The 12,963-nt window shown below is 46.4% G+C and overlaps 1 protein-coding gene across 1 annotated transcript in view; it reads right to left on the bottom strand.

The window, feature by feature from the left end:
- The window catches only part of ADAMTS10 (ADAM metallopeptidase with thrombospondin type 1 motif 10), a 200,978-nt gene extending 188,465 nt beyond the window's left edge, over positions 1–12,513 (bottom strand). The window contains exon 1 of the mRNA XM_085639546.1: positions 12,380–12,513. The gene's annotated coding sequence lies outside the window, so the exon portion shown is untranslated. The remainder of the gene's footprint in view (positions 1–12,379) is intronic.
- Between the last annotated feature and the right edge of the window lie 450 nt (positions 12,514–12,963).

Below are 12,963 nucleotides of genomic sequence, written 5' to 3'. Positions count from 1 at the left end.
CAGGCGAGACCTAAAAACGAGTCAGTGATGGGTAGAATTCCTGAATTAATGACCAGATGCTGGTGATTACTCTGGGCCCAAGCCAGTCCATCATTTTGTTGGTCACTGTGCCACTATAGAAAAGACCCAAACATGTGGATAACAGCTGTAGCCCAGCCCTAAATAACAGTCTAGCCCAAACTGCTATGTCATGCCTCCCTTAAACAAGAACACAAACCACTCAAAATATGTTTCAACCTTTTTCACACATCATCCGCGAAGTACAACTTGCGTCCTACAGTACAGTGAGCTAGAGACCCATATCTGGACATCCTTGTCGCACGTAGAACGTCGTAGCAAAATATAAAATGTGATGGATGGTATGCTTGAATGGTTTTGAACCACTGGTAATTACACTGGGCTCGATTCCAGTCTACCATTTTTGCTCACTGTGCCACCATCATGGATTAACCATGTGCATACAAGCTTTGGCCCTGTGTGAGTGTACCATACAGCTGGAGCTGCTAGGCCACGCCCCCCCCACAGAATCGGAAAATAAGTAATAAATTAAAACATAGAAGGCTGCAGCCTCATGCAATTTCAGCAGTAGAGTGGAAACTCGAGTTCAGGAGGCAGATTGGGGGAGGGTGGTGTAGTAGATGTAGAAGGCATGAGAGGGGCAATACATTGGGTACAGAAGCCAGTGGTTTTGAGTCTGTCACAGAAGTACACGACATTAAGGTGGCTGTTCCAGAGGGGTGTCCTTTTTTTAGGAAATTGTTCTGGGGAATGTCCATAATGTTGATCTGGGCAGAGTGCTGGGCAGTAAGTGTCATGATGTACAGGGATGTCCATGCATTTCAACATGAGGGAATCAGCTCGAATCACGATTCTGGACTCAAATTGTGGCGGCTGGTCTTTGATAGAACGATTATTTCTACTGCCTGTATTTGAGAGTTTGGCTCAGATATGTGCCCCTGTGATACTTAGTTCTTATGGGTACAGTTATCCGAAAGAAGGTGGAAGAACACAGACAGTATTTTTAAGGCAGTTTGTCATACAGCTAACATCCCTGTTGTGGACCCTTTGAGTTTGACTATTTTCCTATATCTAAGTCTCAATTCTGTCCATTCTCTTGGAGGCAGCAGAAAATGGACTTCAAGTTCTGCACAATTACTGGAGTATGGCTGTTGTAGAAATGGGAATGTGGGAGTGTATGGGGCCCAACTCACAAACACCTGCCTTCAAGCAAAACAGGAGATGCCCAGAGGATCTCAGATTCAATCAATCAATCATTTGTAAAGCGCGCTACTCACCCATGAGGATCTCAAGACGCTAGAGGGAGAGGGGATGACACAGCTACTGATCGAACAGCCAGGTTTTGAGAAGTTTCCTGAAGGTCAGCGGGTCCTGGGTCTGCCGCAGATTTGCACCAAATGCCAGCAAAAAGCAAAACTCTTTGTCCGCAAAGTTCGTCGGATTTAGAAGGTTACACCCTACAAACCATATACTGAAGTTTTAAGTTTCACCATCAGCAGACCCATCTACCTGAACTATTTCCAAGCATGAATATGTCCAGCTCCTTACGTGCAGGATATCCTGTGGCTGAGAAATTACTTCAAGTGCTCTACATTTACGATATGATCCTGTTAATGCGAGAGGGATGTTCTGCAATGTTCTTCCGATAGGGATGTTCAGCTACGCTCATCCGATAGGGATGTTCAGCAACGCTCATCCGATAGGGATGAACATTGCTGGCGACAAGCATGGAGAAGACTATTTCTGGAAACATGCTGAAGGGTTTGCAAGTTCTACCAATGGGACCTTTCGTTTGTGCGGGTGAGGCAGGGGCAATGTGGTAGGATAATGAGTAAATTGGGGCAAGAAAAACTTTGCACTTTAAAAAAATAAAATAAAAAAATCACGCTGAGATTCAAAATTTCATACCAGCCTCCTTATTCCATATTTTTAAAAGATTTACCTTGGAGCTAGTACAGAGACTGACAAAGCATCATGGAGCTGTCTTGAGCAAACCAGTGAATTTAATGTGCACAGATTGCTTCAATCTAGTCCTAATTGTTTTTACAAGTGCTCCAGTGCCAAGTCTTTGGATTGTGGTAAAATAAATTTATTTTACATATGAAGCACGAAAATCGTTGTGTAAAATGCCTTCTGGGACAGCAAAGAGCAGTGCACTTGAAAAAGAAAAAAACAAGCTTTACAAGGACGGCTATTGCTCTACTAATGTGCACCTGCTCCAGACACAGCTGTGCTGTGATCAGACAGCCACAACCTGTTCTTTTGTGTCAGTAAATTGCTGTGGTGTTGCGTGGGAAGGTCGATGCAGACAGCTCCAAGTGCAGTCTACCAGATGCAAGGCCTGTGCAGCCAGGAAAGATCCAAGCAACCTTGGCCGCAGCTCACACCCTCTTCCCTTTGCTACCAGCAGACTCAAAACAAGCCTTAGCAAGGCATATATCTCGGTCTGGCATTGCGCGCCAGCATTTTGTCAGTGTCAATGCTTGTTTTGTGAAAACATGTATTGTTGGCGAAGCTGCACGTGTTGAACACAACTTCTGTAAAGCTTGCATTATATTATATGCCTAGCTGAAAACTGTCACCTAGTTCCTCTCATCACCACTCCCTCCCTCGCTCTGCTGTGATCTTCCAGCCATTTTGCCACCGCCTTTTTTGATCACCTGATGATCCGCCGTTCTGGCTGGGTGATAACCAGACCGGCAGATATCCCAACTACTTTTCCTTTTGCACTCGACAAATTCCTATTGTTGCCTACGGATCTGTGAGGTTAGTATGATAATAACTGTGCATCAGCCTCTAAATGAGGGCTCTCTAATGTTATATTTGTATGCGGAGTTCTGTATCTTCGTATCAATGCTTATGTCTCTCGGGTCCTATAGCCCAGTGTCCGCCATGCTCCTGTCTGTCTGTCTCAATCTTCCGACTTTATAGTCTGTGCCCATCTCTCTATACCTCCACAGTTGGTACCTACCAGCCATGGCCAGTGTTAGATTAAGGCTAGTGTAGGAATCTGCCTCACTGCACCACTGATGATCGCCACAAGAGGGCAGCAGATTGCAATAAATGCCCTCAAAAATGGTCTTGTTGCTAGGGAAAAGGAAGTTCCTCCCTGCCACAGTGTCCGCACCTGTGTATTCATTCTCTTAGTTTATATCTATCTGCTCCCAACCCTGAGGAATTTGCCCCCATTACTGTTCATATGTTCCTGACACTATGTGTTGCTGTTTTCTTATGTAATATAAGTGATTGTTGGTGTTAATATCTGTATTTCCCTATTCCTTTCCTGTGTCTCCCGGTTCCAGTGTGCGTTTCAATCATCAAGTGCAAGTGACTCCCTGTGCCAGCGTCTCTTTGTCCCAGTGCCAGCACCTCCCTGTTACAGTGCCAGCGTCTCCTGTCACAGTGCCAGTGTCTCCTGTCACAGAGCCAGCATTTCCCTGTTCCTGTGCCAGTTCCTCCCTGCTCCGGTGCCAGTGTCTTCCTGCCCAAAGCCCATGTCTCCCTGTCCCAGGGCTTGTACATCTCTGGCCTAGGCCTCACCGCCCTGCCAGAAAGGTAAGCAAGCGCCTCACTGCTTCAGTGTGCATCTCTCTGCCCCATGTCTTTGTCTGAGTGTTCCTGTGTCTTCTAACTCTTCTGCCCTCTGTTCACACCTCTAGGCCTCAGTGGCCTCTGAAACGGTGAGCCCAGGGCCAATGAAATGCAGCGGACGAAAGAACACCATGGCTGGGCAGTCTGGACTCCACCTCATGCTTCTTTATTCTAGACCAGTGCTTCCCAAATATTTTAGAACCACAAACCAATTTTCGTGCAGAAGCACAGTGTCATTTACAGACAGCACATTTGCCATTATAAAAGGCCACTAAATTTGCACAGTTCTACTGATAAAACTACATTGCACACAAATGATAATTTGCGGAAATTGGGTTTCAGTGAATATTTATCATGTGTGCATCACCTAGTAAACTGTCTTGATTAACTTTGATCCTATTAAAATCTTTGTGCCTGACTCACAAGGGTACTTATGTGTAGTAAAATTACGAGTGCCGAGTCCCCGCCACAAGTACCTTTGCGACTCGGGCCCGCAGTTTCCAACACACTTCAGAATTACAGAAAGAATGTGCTTCATTTTTGCTTTCCTAACTGCTGAATGTGTGCATTTCTTTCACAGTTATTTACACGTTGTTGTGTGTTGCACAAATTAAGATCCTACAAGCTTTCATCTCACACTTACTGTACACCAGCACGATTGTCACATAATTCACTTTACTTTTCTTTCTCTGATTGCAAAGTGAGAGGGGTTTGTACACACCAATCCCCATGTCAAAGAAATATGCAGCAATTTGTCAGAAGACATAACCTGACATTTGACCTCTGTCTTTGAAGCGCAGCAAATGTGACAAGACAAATACAGAATTTAAAGACATCTTTATTTTTGCTTGGATTTTGCCACCCATCAAAACACAGCTGGTGGCCGACTCACAGTTTTGGAAACACTATTCTAGACTGCCACGCTAGGCTTTCAGTCTCTTTAGCTCACTCCAATAGATTATTTTTCCTCCCTGCTTTTAGCCTTACCAGTGTTTTCCTCTTTTGTGTTTTTTCCTCTCTCTCGCTCTGAGACAGTCTGATGGTGAACAGAAAGTCCTGCTCCCCGATATAAGTGCCGCCACCTGCACACACTAAGCACTGCCAGGGCCTAGCAGTCTGATCGCGAGGCCCAGGCCAACTACACTTTCCAGGCACTTAGCGCCCCGACAAGATCCTCAGACAGCTGGGAGCTTGTTTACATACTTGGTCACATTCAAGGCTTCGTTCGGCAGCGCCAATTATCCCTCAGCAGTGGGAGGCTCTGTAATGACAGGCCTCGGGGGGACCGAGGGAAACAGGAGCAGTTTTGGCATGAAAGGTGTTTTCTTTCTACTTACAAAATAAACTTCTTTTTTGTTAAAGGGCTTACCTAGGACTGGGAAGAAGAAATGTGATGGGGATTATCTTCGGCTTATATCAACAATTGCAGAAAAGGAGGAGCCAGACGGAGATGGGGGAGAGACAGAAGGCATGGGTACGTGGGGGGGGGGGGGGGGGGGGGAGAGAGAGATGAAGGACAGAAGAGAGCGACATTGGGGGCAGGGAAAAAGACGCTAAGAACGGATTGCCAAGAACAAGAATAGGGAGAGAGAGAGAGAGAGAGAGAGAGAGAGAGAAAAAAAGAGAGAGAGGAGAGAGAAAAAGAGAGATGGGAGAGAGGAGAGGGAAAAAGAGAGAGGGGAGGGAGAAAAAGAGAGAGAGGGGAGACAGAAAAAGAGAGAGGGGAGAGAAAAAGAGAGAGAGGGGAGAGAGAGGAGAGAGAAAAAAAGAGAGAGCGAGAGAGCCTCTTCAGAAATCCCAGCTGATTGCAAGTGTATTAAAGGCGGGTATATACATTCATTACAGATACCCAAGAGGAACGTCTTAAAACGCCTTGATGCCACCAGAAGTCCTATTGTGTGTTACATACATGCTATAGAGGAGAGAGAGAAAGAGAAAGCAGAATGACAGAGAGAGAGAGAGAGAGAGAGAGAGAGAGAGAGAGAGAGAGAGACAGAGAGAGAGAGAGAGACAGAGAGAGAGAGACAGAGAGACAGAGAGAGAGAGACAGAGAGAGACAGAGAGAGAGACAGAGAGAGAGAGAGAGACAGAGACAGAGACAGAGACAGAGAGAGAGAGAAAGAGAAAGAAAGAGAAAGATACGGGATATGTGAGAGACATTGCTAACAAGACCGAGACAACGTGTGACAGGAAGAGGAGAAGAAAGGGCCTGAGAGCCAGGGGTGTAGCTTGGGGGGGGGCGTTATTTACACCCCCCCCCCCTAATAAATGTATTCTGTGGTAAATAGTTGGGTATGGATGCTTCAAGTCAGGTATGGTGGGGTGTTTGTGGGATTTAACTTGGGATTTTTACATACACATGTAGACAAACACACACACACGTCTGTTTTAAAGGTCTTTAAAATGGTTTTTGACCCAATATCGAGTTTTAACCGCCCCTCGCAGGCAGCACTCTTCTCCCTTCCTAGTGCTCCTTACAACCCCCTCCTGCCCGGCTTCTCATATAATGTATTTTAACCAGCATGATTGTTGGAAAATATGAAGCCCCCCCTCCAATCTCACTGACCAGGCTCCGCCCCTGCCGAGAGGCAAGAGCGCTGCAGTGACAGACAGAGGGATCCCGGCATCCCGGCATCTTAAGTGTAGGCGCAGGGTTGAGGCTCTGTTAGCCAGAGGGCCACGTAAGCGAATAGCACATCCTTTCAAAAGAAGGTTCTGCGGGAAAGGGGGTTCGCTCAGCCGCGGCTGGCACAGGTAAGCGCGGTGGGGCAGTGCGCGGTAGGGGTGGAAGCCGAAAGACGCCGGAATAGGAATTATTTATTTAATTATACCGATTCCATCGTCTGTCCACTTCCCCCCCACTCCCACTCCGCTCCGCCTCACCGCGCTCAACTGTGCCGGCCACCACTGGGTTTGCTCTAGAGAAAGAAAATACAAATAATGGCTCTCAGTGGTGCATTTAATTAGAATCTCAGTTGGTCAGTAATTTATGGAGCACTTATAAGATATATTTAATAGCAGGTCTGATGAGGCACTCTGAAATTGATAACAGAAGTGCAGCGGTGTAGTGGGGGTTGCTAGCACCTGGGGCAAGGCAAGTATCCTTCCACTTTTCTTTAAAAATGGTGCACCCCTATTAAAATGTTGTGCCCCTAAGAATGCCCCTAAGAATGCTGCGGTGTGGAGGGCAGGAGTTTGCATCCCAGCAAGACAGACTCATTTTAGAGGGTTCATGTGCTTGTTGAAGAGCTCTGTACATTCCCTGCAATGCATTTGCTTTTTCCTAATAAGAGTATTGAGTTGTTCCAGCAGTTTTTGAGGCTAGCCTTGTACAACCTGCTGCCCACAAACTGCTAAGTTGCTGTTCACAAGTTCCTATCCTGAAAAGTAGCTCATTGAGGTATGAGTCTGCTGAAAGCACCCTCATGACGCTAGCAAGGTACAGATCTGAATCCCGGCAGGATGGATGAAACACTTCATTATAAAATGAATAGTTTCATTGGTACGCAATTAGTTTGCACTGTATTTGCTCTTGTACATTTGTGCGGTGATTATGTGAAAATTATAATTCCACGCATACACCTCCATACACAGAGCAGTTATTTTACATATACTGTGTTTAGTAGGCATATGGTTTTCCTTGCCTCTGTTGAAAAAAAAAGAATCCAAGCTATCTTAAATTTAGCAATTGATGCCGCCTGCCCTTGTTGGTCTGGTTTAACCATTCACATTTGGTATAGGACTCCTTCATATTTTATAGAAAGCATACACAATGCATTTGGAAAGCTTTTACAGTTGTGTAGAAAGCACTTTAAGCAAGCGCCCTTTCTTAGCAACATACCTCCTGGCCACGTTGTGGGAACCATGTGCCTTTGTCCACATCCTGGACCCCATTCCAGCTTCACAGGGAAGCGGTGCTGACTTTTCACACCTCGTCCAGGACCATGTCTTGACAAAAGGCTTTTTGGGGTGCCATTCAAGCAATGCGGGTAGAGTTAAGTTCTCCTTTAATTAAACACAGGACTTCTTCGCACAGACAGGCTGGTCCGCAGTCCACAGGGACTGGCTTGAAAACCAGACAAAGGAGTTCCTTCTTGGGCCTGTATGTTGGACATCTAAGATACGTGTGCAGTTTTTCTTGCAGCATGGCTCAGTGAGCGGATTGATCTGCAGGTTAAAACTTCTAACTCCAACAAAGCCGAACACAGAGCATCCTTACAAAATCAGTCAATTCTCTAATAGTAACGTGTGTTATTTATAGCGCTTAGAAACAGCAGAAGTGAGGTATGGAGCGCTATATCTTTTATTAGATAGTGAAGATAGGGCAACCTCAGAGGGGAAGCTCATAGAGGAAGAGATAACATCCTCCAAACTATCCCTCATTCATGGCCGTCCCATTAAAATAAACTACAAAGTCCATTCGTGCAACCTCCATGCCTTTAGATGTCGCAAACACCAAATTTTATGTCATGACCAACAAGTGAAAGAAATACAGAGCATGTACAAGAGTCTTATGAATGTCTGTTGGGTCACCCTCAAACTTTTTGACTTCACCCTCCTGTTTTCTGAACCTGTTTTTGTTGGCTTTTAGGACTCTGCACACTTTGTCGCGGCTACCCAGTGCTAAAGTGCTTGTGTTCGCTCCTTTAAACAAGGTGAAATTGGCTGACATCCAATTGGCACATTTAATTTACTTGTGAGTCTCTTGTAAAGTGGTACTACAGGTACCCATGGCCTGTAAATTAAATGCTACTAGTGGGACTGCAGCACTCATTGTGCCACCCACTTCAGTAGCCCTTTAAACATGTCTCAGGCCTGCCATTGCAGCCGGTGTGTGCCGTTTTAAACTGCCATTTTGACCTGGCAAAATAAACCATTTGCCATGCCTAAACCTTCCTATTTAATACAAATCAGTCACCCCTTGGGTAGGCTCTAAACAGCCCAAAGGGCAGGGTGCAGTGTATTTAATAAGTTGGACATGTACTTTCAGCTTTTACATGTCCTAGTATAGAAAAACTCTTAAACTCATTTTTCACTACTGCAAGGCCTGCCTCTCCCATAGGATAGCATTGGGTTAATTTACTGCATATAATACGTACTAATTTTCAATTGGAAGGATGTAGGAATGTCGAGTGGGGTCTCTAAGGAATTGTAATTAAAAGTCCTCTTTAATGGTAAAGTCAGATTTAAAGTCACAATTCTGAAAATGCCACTTAGGTACTTCGGAACCGCTGGTGCACAACGCATCTGTGACGAAGGACTTCGCTTCACAATTCCCTCATTGACGGAGTCCTTGACTATAACACAGGACTCCGCATCGCAGCCCCTTGGAACTGACGCGGGATCTCACAACGCTCCGCAAACCACGAACCTTAACTTCCTTCCATAAAGACTTTGACAATCTATGGTGGATCCACCAAAAAAAAAAAAAACTTGAAAAAATTTAGCAGAGCCTCTGTTTTATTAATAGTGTTCTTTGTTAATAAAGGAAACTGCAAGTGGCAAATTTGACCATTAAGAAATTGAACAAGTAATCAAAAAATATCGGAGTTTAGACATTAAGGTCCTCATTTAGATGTGCGCTGTAACAGCGTATCTGCCAAAAGGTGAAGATAGCCACTCCCTTGCTCTTAGTTCTCCAGGTTCATGCACTACATGGGGAACTGGTGTTCCCGACTGACGAGCTGCTACTTGCTCGGATATCAGGAAAACCCTTCCGTCAGAATCAACACCAGCATAAATAGTGCCAGAGATACACCCTTAGTACTAGCCGCTCTCGGTAGGGTGGATCTCCAATAAGATTCCTACCTGCATCTTTTCTGTTTATTTATATATAAAGTTTTATACAGAGCGTACAAGATCCCGAGGGATAACAGAGCGCTTTACAATATGATGGGAGGAAGGACAAAAGCAATATCAATATCAATATCCATTAAGAAGGGAGAAAAAAAAAGAAAAAAAAACAGTGCAAAATACAACCAGGAGGGTACTACAATAAACAGGTGTAGGCGGGTAGCAAGGGGGAGACACAGTGTACAATAAGGGGGAGCCGTTTGGTGCGCCCTCTTAACTAATGGGTGCTGAACAGACAGTGTCCAGAAATGTTACCCACACGCGGGGAGAAAATGTCAAGTGCTTGGAGAACACTATTTGGTACCTGTCTCCAGGAGCAGGTCTGCCATACCGCCATGGCGGCCATGTAATCAAAGTTACACTGCAGTGGCTTCCACCATGGAAGTAGCTGCCACTTTGGGAAATAATGTCCCCCAAGCAGTCACCTGCTTTATTTGTTGGACAGCTGCAGCGGAGATGGCCATGGTGCTGGGCATACCGCACCAGCCACAAGGTGACCCGCTTTCCAAATCATTAAATGCCCCAAAGGACTTGCTCTGTGGACCACTCTCAGGTACTGCAGATGAAAAAGGTAAAATAGGGTGGCAATTGTATTCATAAAGACAAAACTGCATGGCTCCAAGGCACTGGCCTAGCCAAAGTGGCCGCTGTATCCTCTGTGTGCTTAAACAAAAATGGAGATTAATCAGAGAAGGCCCAGTAACCATGCGGCACCATGCGCCAGGCAAGGACGCTGCTGAAAGAGCAAAAGGACCCTACAGGACAAGGAAGGGAGTTTCACCCGTTGCAGCTGGAAGCCGGCGCTGCGCAGTCAGAGCGCTGTAGCTGAACGCAGACTACACTCTGCCGAGTACAACCTTCCCCTGGTTTCTTTTGCGTGATTAGCGCCCGCTGACCACCAGGTAACGTCCTTTATGAGGTACAGGTATCACGCCAGATCCCTTACATTAAAGCCCTCCTCCTTTTTCTCTCCTATGTTTTCTCAAGTTTCCTCCTTAGATCCAAGACCCCTTATCTGTCACCCCCACTGCAAGGATTTCAAAGCAGGACCAGCACATTGTAGGCACCCAGGAAACGTAGAGTGACCATCTACCTCCAGGTCACTGCGGACACCGTCCACGGGCCTGAAGGTTTTACCTACAAAGCATGATTTCAGGTGTGTTTGTCAAATTGGCTCAGTTGAAGCAAAACAGCACTACAACTCCCAGAATGCATTGGGTCATCACATAAAAAAAACCCTGGGCATGAATCAGTGTCCATAATGACTTGAAGGGTGGTGGTCACCCTAACAAAGCTCCAGGTTACATTATCATTTCTCCCCTGGTCTCTCCTCTCACCCGCCCCCCCCCCCCCATCCTCCTTTGCAGCATGGGAGCCAGGGAGGTGGGGGGGGGGGGTGCCCTGGAGCATGCCTAGCCTGCTCGCTCTGCGCCCCCCTGGGATTTAATAGCCAGCTTGGTCCTGCAGTCCTTACCCTGCGGCGGGAATGGTCCCCCCAAACCCCACCGCCTCCGTTTACAATCCTGGCTCCCCTGCCCCTCAGCGCTTCGAAGCGACCCCAGGCTACGTAAGGGCTATAGAGCTGACGCAACAGGACACGACACGCCAAGTCGAGCAAGCGTCCTCTGAAAAGTGCGGCAGAAAGACCCCCTTTGAATGTCCATACACCACAAGTGGGGAAGCTTTCCAAGAAAGGGGGTGGGGCTATACCCCTGAAAATAACAATACGTTAACAGCCTCACACACGTCTGTGTCTACAAACAGCGCTGAGCGAATACTGGCGTGAGGCAGTTTTATTCACAAGGGGACCCCACTTTAGCGCCTCCGTTACATAATGTCAATAACACACTATATTATATTACAGGGATCCTTGTAGAAATCCCAGTCCACCAGTTACAAGTGGTTTGTAATTGATACAGTACTTGCTACATCGATTGCAGACATCTACTGGACTGCCAGCGAACAAAATTCCGGCTGCAGGTTGGAACTGGTTCCGGGTGTCTAATGTCATCTGTTTTCATCATTATTTTTAGTTCTTTTTTTCCTCCCAAGATATGCAAATGACTAAAATGCCACTGTGGCACACTTCAATCCACTTGTGTAATTGGTTAACTGGAATTTTTCCACCCTAGGCGGCAGGCATGCCCAGCAGCCAGGGAGTGAAGCAGGCTGCCTCCAAGCCCTGATGTGGCTGGCAGGGGTAAACCATTCATAAGACGTGCGTCGTCAGAGGTATAGAGGTGTAAAGTACGCAGAGACAGAGAAACGATGTTAGAATTGTAAAAGTAATAATAATGTAAAAGTTATAAAAAAAAGTGTGAAAGTGGGCAGAGCGCCGTAATGTGACACACTACCCTTTTATGAAAAAGTCAACCTGCTCTCTAAGAATGCCACACGTTTCCTCAAAAGGGATCTGGTTTCTCTTGCCACCCCTCCTCCCACCCCCCCAAAAGTTAAACAAAAATGAAGAATTTTCCTTCCACTACAGTGCTACATTTATATGGGGCTCCTGGTGGCTTGCAAAGGAAACGGAGACCAGCGGCACAGGTTCTTATTGTAGAATCTAAATGTGCAGAATCTGCTCCTGGCTTCCCTACTCGAGCCCAGTGTGTGATCTTGGACATCTCACTCACATCACCTCCATGTTCCATTGTTTCTTCTTAAAAGTACAACTTACAAAAATGTCTAAATCAAAGTGTTTCAAATGCTGTTCAAACAAACGTTAAATATTAGTCACTGGAAAGTTAAAAAAAAACAAAAAAAACACACAGACATTCAAAGCAGATCCAAAACCCAACTGGACCTTTTCTCATGCAATGAAGCTTTCTGCAAAAGTAGCAGTGTGAGGCACTGCAAAACTAGAAATGCACAAAAAATGAAAAAGCAAGCGACTGTGCCTGAAAGTGACAGCTGCTACCTGGTCCAGCCCCGCTCGCCTCTTCCTCCTGCAGCAGCCCCCGGCTCTGGCATCGGTGTGCAGCTCTGCCGGCTGAGGGGCCCGTCCCGGCTCCTGCAGCGCTCCCAGCCTCCTGTGGGTGAACTCGTGTGTGAGGAGAGAAGTCCAGCTTTCATTTGCCAGAGCCTCTCTCTCCCCTCTCTCTCTCTCCACCCTCCCCGCCCCCTCCAAAGGAGGGTCTCAGGAAGCGGGAAGCAATAACCGAGACCTGCCAGACAGACAGCACGAGCAAGCGCTGCCTCCAAACTCGCAGGAATTTAGCAGGTTACAGAAAAAAAAGGCCCAGTGACGTCACCGCGGCAGAAGGTGGCCGGCGTTAAAGGAGACTGCACTCCGAAGGCGCGCGCGAATGGTTTTGGTTGCTAGGAGCTATTAGCGTCGCCTCCAAGTCATCAGCACTGTTTGGGTTGGCCAGTGCTTCACTGAGTCTTTTTGAGTCAAGGCCGGTAACATAATTGGGAAGATTGGCAACATTCAGTGTCTGTCTAGCTTTGAATTATCAAACTGCGAAGAACAAATAAAAACACATAACAGTCCAAACATAT

This window comes from Triturus cristatus, chromosome 12 (genome assembly GCF_964204655.1).
Source record: "Triturus cristatus chromosome 12, aTriCri1.1, whole genome shotgun sequence".
NCBI classification, from domain to species: domain Eukaryota; kingdom Metazoa; phylum Chordata; class Amphibia; order Caudata; family Salamandridae; genus Triturus; species Triturus cristatus.
This window is presented reverse-complemented; position numbering and strand designations above follow the sequence as displayed.